This window comes from Pteropus vampyrus, unplaced genomic scaffold (assembly GCF_000151845.1).
Source record: "Pteropus vampyrus isolate Shadow unplaced genomic scaffold, Pvam_2.0 Scaffold25, whole genome shotgun sequence".
In the NCBI taxonomy this organism is placed as follows: Eukaryota; Metazoa; Chordata; class Mammalia; order Chiroptera; family Pteropodidae; genus Pteropus; species Pteropus vampyrus.
The window spans coordinates 10,876,413-10,891,060 of record NW_011888806.1 but is presented as its reverse complement, the minus strand read 5'-3'; the positions used below and the strand labels follow the sequence as shown (position 1 = coordinate 10,891,060).

At 33.1% G+C, this 14,648-nt stretch overlaps 1 protein-coding gene and 1 non-coding gene across 2 annotated transcripts in view; both read left to right on the top strand.

The window, feature by feature from the left end:
- Positions 1 to 14,648, top strand: part of ARHGAP24 (Rho GTPase activating protein 24) — a 464,137-nt gene that overhangs the window by 68,271 nt on the left and 381,218 nt on the right. The window lies entirely within an intron of this gene.
- Positions 8,970 to 9,076, top strand: LOC111737326. The gene has a single exon (XR_002779413.1). It is a non-coding gene; the product is annotated as a U6 spliceosomal RNA (small nuclear RNA).

Genomic DNA, 14,648 nt, shown 5'->3' with positions numbered 1-14,648 from the left:
GGCCTGGTGCCCTATTAGAAAGAAATCAGAGTTCTATTCAAATTTCTAGTCTTGGAATTTTCTGTATGTACTTTTATGTATAAGAATATTTTTCTTTCAAAAAGCTATATGCTTCATTTGAAAGTGAGAGAGGTAACTTCTATTTGTAAGTATCCTCAAATCTTTATTAAAGTCCTCCTTCAGGTCATCAGCATGATCAGTCATTAACGGAATGATAAAATTTTGAGGGATTAGTGGGGTGATGTCCACTCTCCCACATAATAAATGAATAATAACTAATATGGATTATTTATGTTTTCCCAGTTTTATGTAGAGAGTAAGAACATCTTTAGGAAATGTTGCCATTTTTGATTGACAACCTACAATCTAAATAAGTGTACTTGTTGGGCAACTATATTTTAAAAGCAAGTTTTCTGAATCCCTGGTCTTTCTCACAAGCAGAAAGCTGTCCTGAGCCTCTCTGATGTAGAAATACTCAAGCAGTTACTGCCAGTGCACACTTCAGTCTTCATTCTCTCAAGACTCTTGCCATAGGCAAGTCCTGGACTAGAGGACTTTGTTGGTGACAGGAGATCTAGTTTTATACATTTTAATTAATCATAATTCTTGAATCTTTGCCTTTCATAATATTTATTTTTTGAATAAAATGGTCTCCCTTAGGGATATTGTTTGGGGCTAACTGTATATCTAATATTAAGGGGCCCCTCAAAGAAATAAAATATTTGGGTATGATTTTATTATTTATTAAAGAGATAAAGGAGAATATATGAAATAATTAATATCTAATTCTGTAACTGACAATAAGAAAATTGTATTAATTAATAATTTGGAGGTATGTAGATAGTGCTTGAATGTAGAATCTGGAACCAAACTGCTTGGTTTGAATTCTGGCTCTACTGTTAGTTGTATGGCCTTGCATGAGTTACTTGACTGCTTTGGACCTTCTGCAAAATGAAAGTCATAATAATTATATCTATTTTACAAGGTTATTATAAAGATTACATGAGTTAAAATGTCTAAAGCACTGTGATATTGCCTGGTGCATTGTAAATAGTATATATTTGCTTTTAATGGTGGTGGTGGTGGTGGTGGTGGTGGTGATGATGATGATGATGATGATGATGATTTTAAATGCAGTAAGTTCCAAGAATAAGTACTGAGTGTTTGGGTTAAATGGAGTATATAGATTTGGATGACTGCTTCACTGGATGCTTGTAGGGGAATAATGAACAATAATTTAGAAAGGTAAAATGGCTTAGATTATGACACCTTGAAAATAAAGCTAAGTTTAAACATAACGTGCTATGCAATTGGCAGCTATTGAACTTCTGAACTATATAAAATACATATTTGAGAATTATCAGTCTGGCAGTAGTACTGAGAGTGGGATCCTTACAAGCATGAAACTGAGGATTAAAATGAAGTCATCATCCAGCTGTGAGGCAAAGTGGTGGTGTTGAGAGTAGAACAAAGCTAGTTAGGATAGAGGGAATGGGAAGGATAGAAAAAAAGAACACTTTAGTTGTGAGAGTAGGAAGAATGATATCATCAACTGTTGGTATACCTGAGAGTGATGATTTGTAAATGATAAAAATATTGTTAACTGAGATTATAGTATTACAAGATTCTGAATGGCTTCTGAATCTCAAAGTAAGCCCAAATTGTGCTTATTATAGTTTTATGATAAGTGCAATTTTTTCTAATAAATTGGAAATTGGCCGTCTGTTCATGTTATAGTATACAACATTAGTAAATTTTATATTTTGTTAACCTGTGTTACATTTCATAACAATATTGGAAAGCAGAATTTTTCTGCAATCCTTAAAATGTTTTATTTTTCTTTTCATTCTAATATTGTAATTTAAGTTGTGCTAATACTTGAGTTCTTATAAGTGATCTCCATGCAATGTCTCCATTTTATATTTAAATTCTTGAAATCCTAAAGCAGCTCTATGAAAAGTAAATACTGTTAAAGTATTTCCTCAATGGTCAATTAATTTTGTTTTACAAATTTTTATAAGTTTTAAGCTATACTAAATATTTAAGTGCCTACTCTTTAATCCATTATTACTTTATTCATTCCTTCATTTTGGGGGTGAATTCCAGTAACTATAGGTAGCAGTCTATATAAGGTAATAGTATGAATAGAAGCAGTGTAGTTCAGTGGGAAAAAAAGGGAAAAAATCCCAAAGCTTCAGGGTCTAGAGTAAAAAAATACATACTCAGATACTTGCTAGGTTTATGACTTGAGCAAGTCACCTTAGCCTCTTGGATCCCATGTGTAGCAGGGACATCAGCCTTACATTCTAAGAGTTTTGCCAGAATTATATGGGATTATATGGAATTTATGAAATTCAGATTATGTGTACAAAATTACAAGAAGCCCTATATATAAATATTAGTGATTATTATTTTTTGCAAGGTAATATGTCAAATATTAAAATATGATGGATTTCAATTCTTACTGTTGTCATAAATCCCTGTCTTTTATTTGTCTCAGATAATTTTATTGTAGTTAAAAACATCTTTGTTTAACTGTTATTCAGCTTTATTTCCCCCCCCCGCAACCCCCAAATCTAGGTCTTATGAAGGGTAAGTTTTGTTTCTGCATGAGTAATTTTCCAGTGCCTAGGGAGGCCTAACTGACTTAAACAGGTGACTGCAGATATTGGCACCTGGAGAAAGGAAACATGTGTTATTCATGCTGTAATAAAATTCTTAGGACGTATAACTTTGTACTTTTCCAATCAAAATTACACAGTGTTCTGTAGTTTCTTTTTTAAAGGCAAAAGGAACCTGTCACTTTCACTGCTGATTTTCTCTTCGTGAAAGATCAAGCACATGAGCCTTATTCTTTTGTTCTTTGGGCTGAGAATATCCAGTGTAGGGCAGCCGACTGGGCTTTATTTGCTGGCCTCTGCAGAGAACAGACAGCAACACCTGACTCCTTTCACCTGTCTGCTTTCAAGCTGCTGAATAACAAAGAGCAGCAAGTCAGCATAGCCAAAGTTTCTCTTGGAAGAGTCTGCCAAGTATTTGAATTTTAAAAGTAAAAACTCCAAATGAAATATATGTGCATATATATCAAGATAAAAATATGTTAGCGATAGATGTGGAAAATGAGGCTCTATGTGTACACAACATAAAGAATAAACAGTTTTATAAATCAGGATCACTTTTCTTCATGGAATTTTTGAATTCATGGGCTGCTCTCTGTTAGAGTTTATTTTTTTCGTAACACTTGAGAAGCAACGTAGAATAATAGCTAAGAACACATCTGTGCAACCACAATGCATAAGTTTGAATGCATGGTTTTTAAACAACCACTTATTAGCAGTAGGATTACAGGTATATTTCAGTATCTTAGTTTCCCTATCTGTAAAGTGTAAATAATAATCATACTTCATAGACTTGTGAGTATTAAATGTATATAATTGCACATACACATGCACACATATGCACATATACACATCCATGTACATAAATATGTACTTATATATCATAATGGTAAGCATATAGTAAACACTATATATTATTTTCTGAATGAGTAAAAAAGCAAAGAGAATGTTATATATAGATTTTTAGTGTCAGTTAATGGTTTTTATATTCTTCTAAATTAAGGTATGACATTTAAAAAAAATGAAACTAAAATGGCATGGCAATTCAATAACAAGTGCCAGGATAGAACAAGACTTCTACTCTATTCTGTGTCCTTTTACCTTTAGAAGTTTTAACTTTACCTGAACTACAAAATTTTTCTACTAATCATATTATCTCTAGAAGTAAATGCTGTTAAAAGACCATTTCTATGAATCACAGCATTTTAGAATTAGCAGAAATCTTAGATAGTTCATTTCAACCTCTTTATTTTCAGGCTCAGCAGACTAAGGCCAAGAAAATCAAATGATTTTCTCAAGGTCAGATAACTATTTAGTTCCAAAGCCATGTTTACTAACTTCTAGTGTAAGTACCCTTTCAATCACAGTAGCATATTTGAAGCCTACTGGTGGTCCAGTGAAAAACAGTTTGCTTCTTCTTTGTGTCATCTTACAGTAAGCTATATGTGTTCTATAACTTTTTATTTTGATATGCTTTCAAAAATAGTATTAGGGACTCCTAAATACCCTTTTACCCAGATTCACCAGTTATTTACATTTTGTTCCATTTTCTTTATCATTTTAGCTATATATCTGTTTATGATTTTTCTGAATTATTTAAAAATAAATTGGAGACATCTTGCCCCTTTATAAATATTTAAAAGTGTATCTCCTAAGAACAAGTATACTATCACATAACTACAATTGTCAGTGATCAAAATAAGAAACTTTAACATTGATAGAATCATATTATATATTCCACAATTTATAATTAAATTTTATTAATTTTCTTGATAATTCCTCCTTTCTCTATTTTTTTCCCCTGGCCCAGAATCCAACCCAGGGACAAGCATTGTGTTTAGTTGTCATGTCTCTTTATTGTACTTTCATTTAGAACAGTCCTTTACCATGTTTTGTTTTTCATTTTGACCTTGAAATTTTTAAAGAGTATAGACCAGTTATTTTGTAGTATGTCCCTCAATTTGGGTTTGTGTAATTTTTCCTCATGATTAGAGTCAGGTTATGCTTTTTTGGAAGGATTACCACAGAAGTGACAGATAATGTGTCCTCAGAACATCACATCAGGAAGCACATAATGACAGTTTATTCCAACATTGATGATATAAACTTTGGATCACATTGGAATTGCTGGGTTTTTCCACAGTGATATTATTATTTTACTCTTTCTAAATAATGATTAATTTTTTGGAGAGATACTTTAAAATTATGTGTGTGTGTGTATATATATATATATATATATGTGTGTGTGTGTGTATATATATATATAGATGAAACTTTTACCACTAGTTTTTGCATCCATTGATAATTTTTTTAACTTCGTTGTTGCTTCCATATATTTATTAGTTGACATTCTACGGAAAGAAAGAGTTTCTCATGTCTTCCATTTGTTTGTTTTTTTGTGTGTTTATTATATCAATAGAACTCATATAGTCTCATGTTTTATTCTATAGGTATCATCCATACTATTATTATTTATTAATATTCTAAAATTCTCCCATATTTGGCCAGTGAAAACCACTTCAAATCAGCTTCTGTGTCCTTTTGAAATTTTCACAACCTTCTTGAGTGTTTCCTGACTTTCTGATACATGTTATTTCTAGGCTTATTTTACAATTTTCATGACCAAGCCCTGGAATCAATCTTTTATCCTAGCAATCATGCTTCTATTTCAAAGTGTATGGCATTCACAAGTCAGGATTTGGACACTAGGTGTACTCATTAATTGCTACTGGTATGTCATTACTTCTAGGTCCTTTCGGTTAACAGCATTAGTAAATAAATGTCTGTATTTCTATATCTATCTATCTATATGTTAAAAACCATGAGATGGTGGTTAAAAGGTACAAAGTTGCAGTTGTATAAGATGAATAAGTCTCGAAACTAATGTACAGAGTGGTGACTGTAGTTAATAATAATACTGTGTTAAATACCGGAAATTTGTTAAGGGTAGATTTAAGGCGTTCATCACACACAAAAAGTGGTAAGTAACTATGTGAGGAGATGATAAATCAATTAGCTTGACTGTAGCAAACATTTCATATGCCTTAAATATATACAACTTTATTTTAAAAATAAAATAAAAAACATAAATTTATACTGATTCTAATTCTAATCTCAAACCACAGGATACATTCTTGTCTTCTCATTTCCATATTTGTAACTTCCTTTTCCAACAATGAGGAACTTGACCTCCCATTATATTCAACATATATATTTATTTACTCAACTTGGAATACACAGAAGGTAATTTCAGAATTGTTAGAATATACCACTAAATAGTAAAAAGCAAACATACTAAATAGAATTCAGTATTTATCATTTTTTTGGTGAAGAGAATACAAGTTATTAGAACATCGATTTGTACAAGTCTCAAGTGTACAGTTTGTGAGTTTAGACAAATATCTACACCCATGTAACTCATTTCCCATCAAGATACAAGGCTTTTCCATCACCTTAGAAAGTCCCCTGTGCCTCTTCCCAGTCAATATTCATGCCATCAAGAGTAGCCATTTTTTCTGATTGCTATAACCATAGACTTGTTAGGCCTGTTCTATAACTTCATGTGAATAGAATCATGAAACATTTATTCACATAGCTGGCTTCTTTTATTCATTATAACAACTATAGATTTCATTCATGTCACTATGTGTATGTAAAGTTTGGTTCTTGTTACTAAGGAGTATTTCACTGTATGATTGTGCCACCATTTGTTTATCTACTCACTTGCTGATGGTCATCATTTGAGGCTAGTATGACTAAAACTACTATGAACATTTTTGTACAAATATTTTTGTGAACATATATATTTCATTTTTCTGTTTATACATCTATGATTGGAACAGCTAAGTCCAATCTGCTAGGTTAGGGGTATGTTCAATTTTACAAGATATTACCAAACTTTTTATCAAAGTGGTTCTACTATTTATGCTCTCACCAGCAATGTATGAAAATTCTGGTTGCTCCATAGTCTCACCAATGTTTAGTGTTATCAGTCTGTTTTTAATTTCAACCATTCAAATATTTATGTTATGGCATCTCATTGGATCTGAATATACATTTTTCTCACATCTAATGATGCTGGGACTTTTTCATGAGATGAGTGGACACTTGTATATCTTCTTTTGTGAAGTGTCTATTTAATTTTTTTCCATATTCTAAGTTGTTTTGCTTTTTGTCTTTTTATTATTGAGTTGTAGGAATCCATTGTATACTATAGATGTAAGTCTTTTGGCAGATATGTTTTGTAAATATTTTCTGACAATGCCTAGGCCTTGCCTATTCATTTTTTAATAGTGTCTTTTGATAAGCAGAAATTTTTACTTTTAATAATGTTTAAATTATAAATTTTTATGGTTATTATTTTCTGTATCCTTTCTAAAAAATCACTTTCCTCCTTCAGGTTGTGAATTTGTTCTCCTATGTTTTCTTCTAGAAGTTTTAGCTTTTACATTTAGGTCTAATATTTATTTTGAATTTATTTTTGTCTGTGGTACAAGGTAGGGGAAGCTCTATGTGCTGTAAACCTAGATTTTTATTATTTGAAAGAAAATTTTTACAGAAATGTTTTTTATTAAGTGTTTTTCCTTGGTATTAATAGAGACTCTTTAGGGTGGCAAGTAACTCAAACTAAATTAAGCAAACAAATTTATTTGATCAGTTTGCTCTGAAGAATAAGACATGTTTCATAGGTTCACAGGAAGGTACACAAAGGCCAGAATTTCAGGAACTAGAACTAGGATGGATATTGTAGGGTCCTCTCCATTCTTCTTTCACATCTGCTTTTCTCATTTTGCAGAAAGCTTTCCTTGATGGGTGAGGAAAGATGAATGTTGTCAACCTTAGATGCTCATCCTTCTAGTGTCTATAGCTCTCCTAAGGACTTCACTTGGTACTACTTCAGTCATGTGCTCACTCCCTGGGCCAGGACCTCAAGTGGAAGCCCCCTCTCTGGCAGTGAGATAACGCTACCAACCGAAACTACATGGCGTGAGGCAGAGAAGGTTCCCCAAAGATAGGCTTCTAGACACTCCAAAAAATGTTTGTCCTACCAAGCTTTCTGTTGTTTTAAAAAAATGACTTTTTATGTATAGGATTTATTTATCTTTCACTGAACTGCCGAATAAATATATCCAGGTGTAATAAAGCTATGTTTCTATTTAATTTATCTAAAGTGTGAATTAGATATTTTGAAGAACTAAAATGCTTTCAGATTATATGAGAATAATGGTACCTCATCAAAGATCAAAGCTTAACACATCAAAGTCCGTCATAATATGAATGATACTTAATAAAGTGGAATAGCAGTCAGATTTTTTTTCACTTTAACATCTCCCCACTTTCCTCAAATTCTAATAAGAAGATTGTATTGTCAGTACCTGAATATAATAAACCACTGGGAGAGCAACTGTGGTTCAGTGATTAAGACAAGATTTATATACTTAGAGTGCATAGTAATTTCCCAGCGCTTATAAAACAAGGCTGATGATGTTCAACCCACAGGATTAATTGACAAAGAAATCATTATTGGAAATCATTAAATACCTTAAGGCTTGCATTTAAAGTAGAAAATCTGAGAGTTCACTGTAGACAAATGACTATCTCAACCAAAGTTACCTACTTGTAAAGTATTTTCTTTGTAGTGTGGTTGAATAAAAAGCTAGCCCCATAGAGAGCCTTAAAATGAGAATGTAATCAACAACATATCTGATTTTCCTGGGTTGGACTTACTAAGGATTCTGACATTAAAAGTGATATTTCAGACAAGCTTTTATCTAAGCTTAAAAATGTGACCATCAGGGAACAGAGATGGAGAAAGTCTTTAGTGATAGGCCCAAAGGTTATTTCCCTCTTGTGAGAGGATGACCCATCTGAGAAGGTTCTCCCCACCTGAGCCTGTCTTTCTCGGCGCTTCACTTGTTTCAGCTTTGCCCTCTCCACCCTTCCCACTGTGCACGAAAACTCTCTTTCATTGCTGCCACTGCTCCCCCATCCTTTGGGTACTATAATACTATTACCTTTCAGATTTAGGTATGGAAAACCTCTTTTATTTGTTCCTTGAAACAGTTTTTTTTAAAACAATTTTGCTAATGAACCGTGAGGGAGGGAAGGGAGGGACTCACAAAAGCTTAAAAATTGAGATGTTTATAAAATCAGGTTTCCGGTCCTATTTTTAAGGGTCTAGTCATAAATTGGATTAACTAATATAAAATAAGGGACATCCAAGTCCTAGCTCCTTTTCCCTACTTCAAATTTGTTTCTTTTGTTCTTTGTGGCCATACAATGCAATGATTGTTGTCATCTTAGAGCTCTATTCAAGTTATTAGTTCTTTCCATTAAAAGAAGTTGACTTTTCTGCTTACTTCAGCAGCACATTTACTAAAATTGGAGTGATACCAAGAAGATCAGCATGACCCCTGCACAAGGATGACAAGCAAATTTGTAAAATGTTCCATATTTTTATATAATGTATTATAATTAGTACTATACAGAATGTTAACTGTAGTTAATAATACTGTATTGTATATTTGAAAGAGCTAGGAAAGTAGCTCTTGATAGTTATCACAAGAACAAATTTTAACTATGTATGGTTATATATGTTAACTGGAATTATGATGATCATTTTGCAATAGAGTCATGAGCCACATAATATTTTGGTCAAGGACGGGTCAAATATACAATGAATGATAGTCCTATAAGAATATATTAGAGCTGAAAAATTCAGCTATCAACTGCCTGGTGATATCATAGGCATCTTAACATCTTAGCACAAGACATTACTCATGTGTTTATGGTGATGCTGGTATAAACAAACCTACTGCAAGGCCAGACGTATGAAAGGATAGCACAGAGCATAATACTTGATAATGATATTAATGACTATGTCACTGGTTTATATATTTACTATATTATACCTTTTATTATTATTTAGAGCATACTCTTTATACTTATAAAACAAAAGTTTGCTGTAAAACTGTATGCTGAGCTATGCTGGCAACAGCCTCATACATCTCATGTTCACCACGTCTCTTGATTGCATCATCTTCTCTTGTGCTTGATTTAATCTTGTGTTTTGTACAGTAACATGCTGTGCAGGCTTATAGCCTAGGAGAAATAGGTCATACCATATAGCCTAGGTGTGTAGTAGGCTATCCCATCTAGGTTTACGGAAGTGCACTCCATGATCTGTGCATGAGGAAATTGCCTAATGATGCATTTCTCAGACTGGAACCCCATTCTTAAGTGGCAAATAACTGTATAAACAAATACAGAATCATTACATTGTACATCTAAACTAATATAACGTTATGTCAATTTTACCTCAATTTAGAAAAATAGAAAAAAAGTTGACTTTTTCCATTTAAAATGGCATTCTCTTCTTTTTCCATTTAAAATGGCATTCTCTCTTGGGGAGCACCTAAGTTTCTATTTTATATTAGAAGGATACCTTCATTTCTTGGTTTGTTTATAGACTCAAAGGAGCAGAGCCTCCCTCTCCTTTTCATATATGACTGACTGGTTGCCACTATCTAGAGTGCTGTAATGAGAAGGCATCTGGGGGTGTATCTAGGTTCTGCAAGAAAGAGAACTATGATCAATTAATAATGTCTGATGTAAGCTTGAAAAGCAGCAGTACTCGCTATGAATATGTCATTCCTCTCTTAATCTTATAAATGGCAAAGTATTTGTTTTGATCTTATTTTTATTTCTACTCGGGTTATCCGCATTGGGAATTTCAGTGGTCCTTTTTTTTTTACTCATCCTTTAAATACTGATGTGGCGATGGGGAACATATTTAAGTACATATTAAAATATTTTTCTCCTTATTGAATTAAAACCTCCTTAAGAGAGAGAAGATTCTCTCTTAAAAAAAAAAAATGAGGCAGTAAACATGAAACAAAAACAAGCAAATATATCAAAGAAATTTTCTTTTAAATGATTCATCCCATTAAGTCATTTTGATTCCTTGGCAAATAAATTTGAAAATATTGAAACTTAAAGTATAAAATGTAGATTGACATTCCTGACTCATTTCAACATATACATAATTTTCTATTATTGTCTGTTCTTTGATGTTTTGAACAATTTAATTTCAAATGAATCAAGCAACAGGATATTTAATGTTTCCTCAGGAAATTAACTGCACATTTACAAAATTATTACTTTTAAAGTTCCCCTACATGTGCTTGCCTGGTGACTACTTTAAACTTCGTATTCATGACTACTGTACTTTATTCAGTTACCGTGTTTTCTTCACATTTAAACTCTTCAATTTTAAGAGAAATATTTCTTTATTTTTAACTCGAATTATGATTAAGAGTAGCATCACCAGTGAGACATATAGGAGTATTTTTGCTTAATAGTTTCTGAAGTTCAGTTTAGCTTTAAACTTCTAAAAGCTTAAAAGATTAGATTTAGATGGGAGAATTTGGACTGAAGTCCTTACATTAGTGTCTAATAACATCAAATATTTAGGTTTTTTGCAGTATACTCTGGGGAGCTTTGAGGCCTCTGGGGTCAATTCTAGTAGGCCCCCAAAACTGACTGATGCATTTGTGCATTCACTTGTTCCTCTATTCATTTACATTTATTCAACCAACCTTTGAGTATTCAGTGTATGCTAGTTAGTCTGGGAGGGTTCCAGAGAGCCCTTATCCTTAATGAGTTATGGTGTAGAAGACTGTAAAATAATAAACATATGGCTTATATGTGATAAAAGTTATATCCAGAGTGATATGGATGTTTACAGAAGGGGAACATTTAGATTGGGGATAACAGTGGCACCACGGAAGCCTTTGTAGAGAAGCTAAATGATGAATAGAATTTAACCATGAAGTCCTGGCAGTGAAAAAAACCATGTGTGGAAACCCAAAGCCCTTTCAAGATACTTGAGAAATTCGATTGCTTCCTGAATATAGATTTAGGCTCTTGGAATTGACTTGCAGCTAAAACAGTCTCCACTCGATCCTCTGCAGTTATTGGAGCTACAGTGCTAATTCCCTTCTAGGCACCACGGTTTGATTCATTCTTCAAGTGAAAAGGTTGTATGATTGAGAGTGAGGGACAGAAAGTAAACTTTTTTTTCCTCATCATTTTTCTTTAGTTAACAGTTACCTTACAACCAGCTACTAAGATTTAATTCTTTAAATGTTTTCATATTTTTTTTAAATAAAAATACATTGTCTTAGTCTGCTCTAGCTGCCATAACAAAATGCCATAGATTGGAGGGGCTTAAACAACAGACATTTATTTTTTCACAGTCTGGAGGCTAGAAGTCCGAGGTCAAGATGCCAACATGGTCAGGATCTGGTGAGGCTTTCTTCCTGGCTTGCAGAATGACCACCTTTTCACTGTGTGCTCATTTGGCCTTTCCTTGGTGCCTACTTGGGGAGAAGGGGTAGAGTGGAGAAGGAAAAAGAGAGACCAAGCCTGAAATTATTTAAATATTTAGAATATTAAATTATAAATCGGTAAACAATTGTTGTTATTGAAGAAATGTTCTGGGAAATAATAAAAATAAATCTATAACTTCATACCACAACCAGGTCATTCAGTGAACGTTGTATGGCAAAGCTCTTTTACGTTCTCTGCTTCATCAAAGAATGTCTGATCTGCAGGAAAATAGTTTCGTATTTTCCAGTGGCATGGAACTTAGTATTTAAAAAAATGAGAAAGGAATCTCAAATTATTTGCCTTTGAGGATTTTCTTCCCTAGGGAGAATACACACACAATGTAAATATATTCACATCCACCATACACATGCTCATATGCACACATGTACATGCAGACAGACATACAAACATATACATACATGCATGCACACATGCTATCTCATTCTCTGTGTATGTTGTTGCTTTGTAAACCATTAGCCATAGAAAGGCTACATGTTAGAATTTAGACATACAGCTCAATAAAATGTACTACTACTTGACAAACCGGCATGTTAGCAACAGCTACAAAACAAAGCTTTTAAATAAGAAAGGTTAGAATTCAGATAAATATTGGCTATCTTGTACAGTGCAATCACATTCATTTTTCAAAGGAGTTAGGTTGTAATGTCAACATAAAAGGTGACAATTGGATATGAACAAAATTACTCTTGAAAGTCACATAAATTTCTCACAGATTGTAGTATTTTACTAAATCTGCCAGTTTCATTTTTACTTTTTTCCCTAGCAGTAGACAGATCATTGTTCTTTTACTGAACAACTGGAGTAATTTGTGTTGAGAGGCTATGCGGTGTGAAATAATTTAAACTATGAATCTCCGGGATCACATTTGCACAGCACGGTACCAAGGGAACTGACACGATTGTAAGAATGCACCTCCCACTTGTTACGGAAGCATGTGTTCATTGGGTGTAATGGAGGCATTATGGCAGAGTTGCTTATACTTTTAAGTTTTTTTCTTTTTCTCTTTCCCCTTTTCTCTCTAGCTCCCTCCATCTTTGTCAGTCTCTTGTGTTTGCTGAACATGTGAAGCTATATAGGCAAATTCAAACACACTGCAATTCTATGGTATATGGCATTCTATTTATATACATCTTTGATTATAAGCATGTTTATGTATTCTTTGTTGAAGTCACAAATATAAATACCTATGTGCGTGGCTGTTTTGACTTTTAGAAAATTCTGTTAGGAGCATGAATTTCATCTCAGATTGCACTATGCAAATACCGCTGTGTTCCTAGGCCATCTGGTTTCAAAGAACTATAGGAGTACATGTACAAATCAGTTTCCACACCTGGAAAATAATTCAAAGCCATTAGCTCATCAAATAATGAGAACTTTCTAAGCCTTTACATGCTACAGTAGGCATCACTATGGCTTTCTCCTAAGGTTAATATGAAGGTGCGAGAGTAATTTTGTGACTTTTCAATTCTGTTTTTATTAGTTTAGAGTAATGATTTAGAGTAATACATAATTATTGTTATGTTTTCATTGTTATGTTGATTTGCTAAACACCTAAGTTGATAGTTCTACTTTGTGATCTCATGTGCCATCCAGTTGCCATGGCATGACCGCAGTCAAAGTACTTTCCCAGTGGGGATTCAATTAAAGTATTCTTTGATAAACTAAATGAGTAAACTATACTTTTCTTCATGCTTAATCACAATTGATTGCATGTATTTCCTGCCAAAACTAAAAAGTATAAGTTTTGAATTTTATATTTCTAAATAAAGACTAGTTTTAGGTTCATTTAAGTTGGATGATTTTGACATTGTTTTTAAGGACAATTTTCATGTTAAAGTCTATGTTAAAGGGAAAAAAAGTCAAGTTCTTAAAGTATACATTCTTCTTTAAGGCATTAAATGCAATTTAAAAACTCTCCAAAATTCTCTTTATATGAATTATATTGTGGTTGTTACGTAGCTTTATTCATTGATTTAATAATTGTTTACTGAGTACTCTCAAAGGCATTAGGTAAACGTGTAGTGAGAAAAAGCAAGTCTGACCTCATGAAACTTATGATCTCCTGCAGGAGTGATTGGCCATAAACAGCTAAAGAAATAGCAATCTAGAGAAGTGTTAAGAAGAGAGCACGGAGTTCAGTAATAGAGAATAACAAGAGGGGAGGTAACTCACTGGATGATTAGTTAAAGCTTGTTGGAGGAGGTAGATTTTAATCTGAGACTTAAAGGATGAGAAAGAGTGGGCCAAGCAAAGAGCATGAAGCAGAAGAACCTAGCTAGAGATCCACAAGTATCAAGACTCAAGACATAAAGGACTTGGGTGTTTCCAGAACTGAAAATAAGTTGGTTTGGTAGCTTGTACTAGAGCTTTTAAGTGAGTGTATGTGTGTGTTTTGGGGGAATAAAGAGGAGACAGCATGAGATTAGGCTAGGTCAGTAATCAGGTATTAGATGATTCCTGATGTATAGGCCATGGTAAGACTCTACATTTTAAAGTACAATGGGAGACAATCAAAATTTTAAGGGTAGATCATTGGTATCTGATTTAAATTTCAAAAATCTCACTTTGACTGCTTTGTGGAGAATGAAATATGTGTGAGCATGTACTCACGTGTTTGTG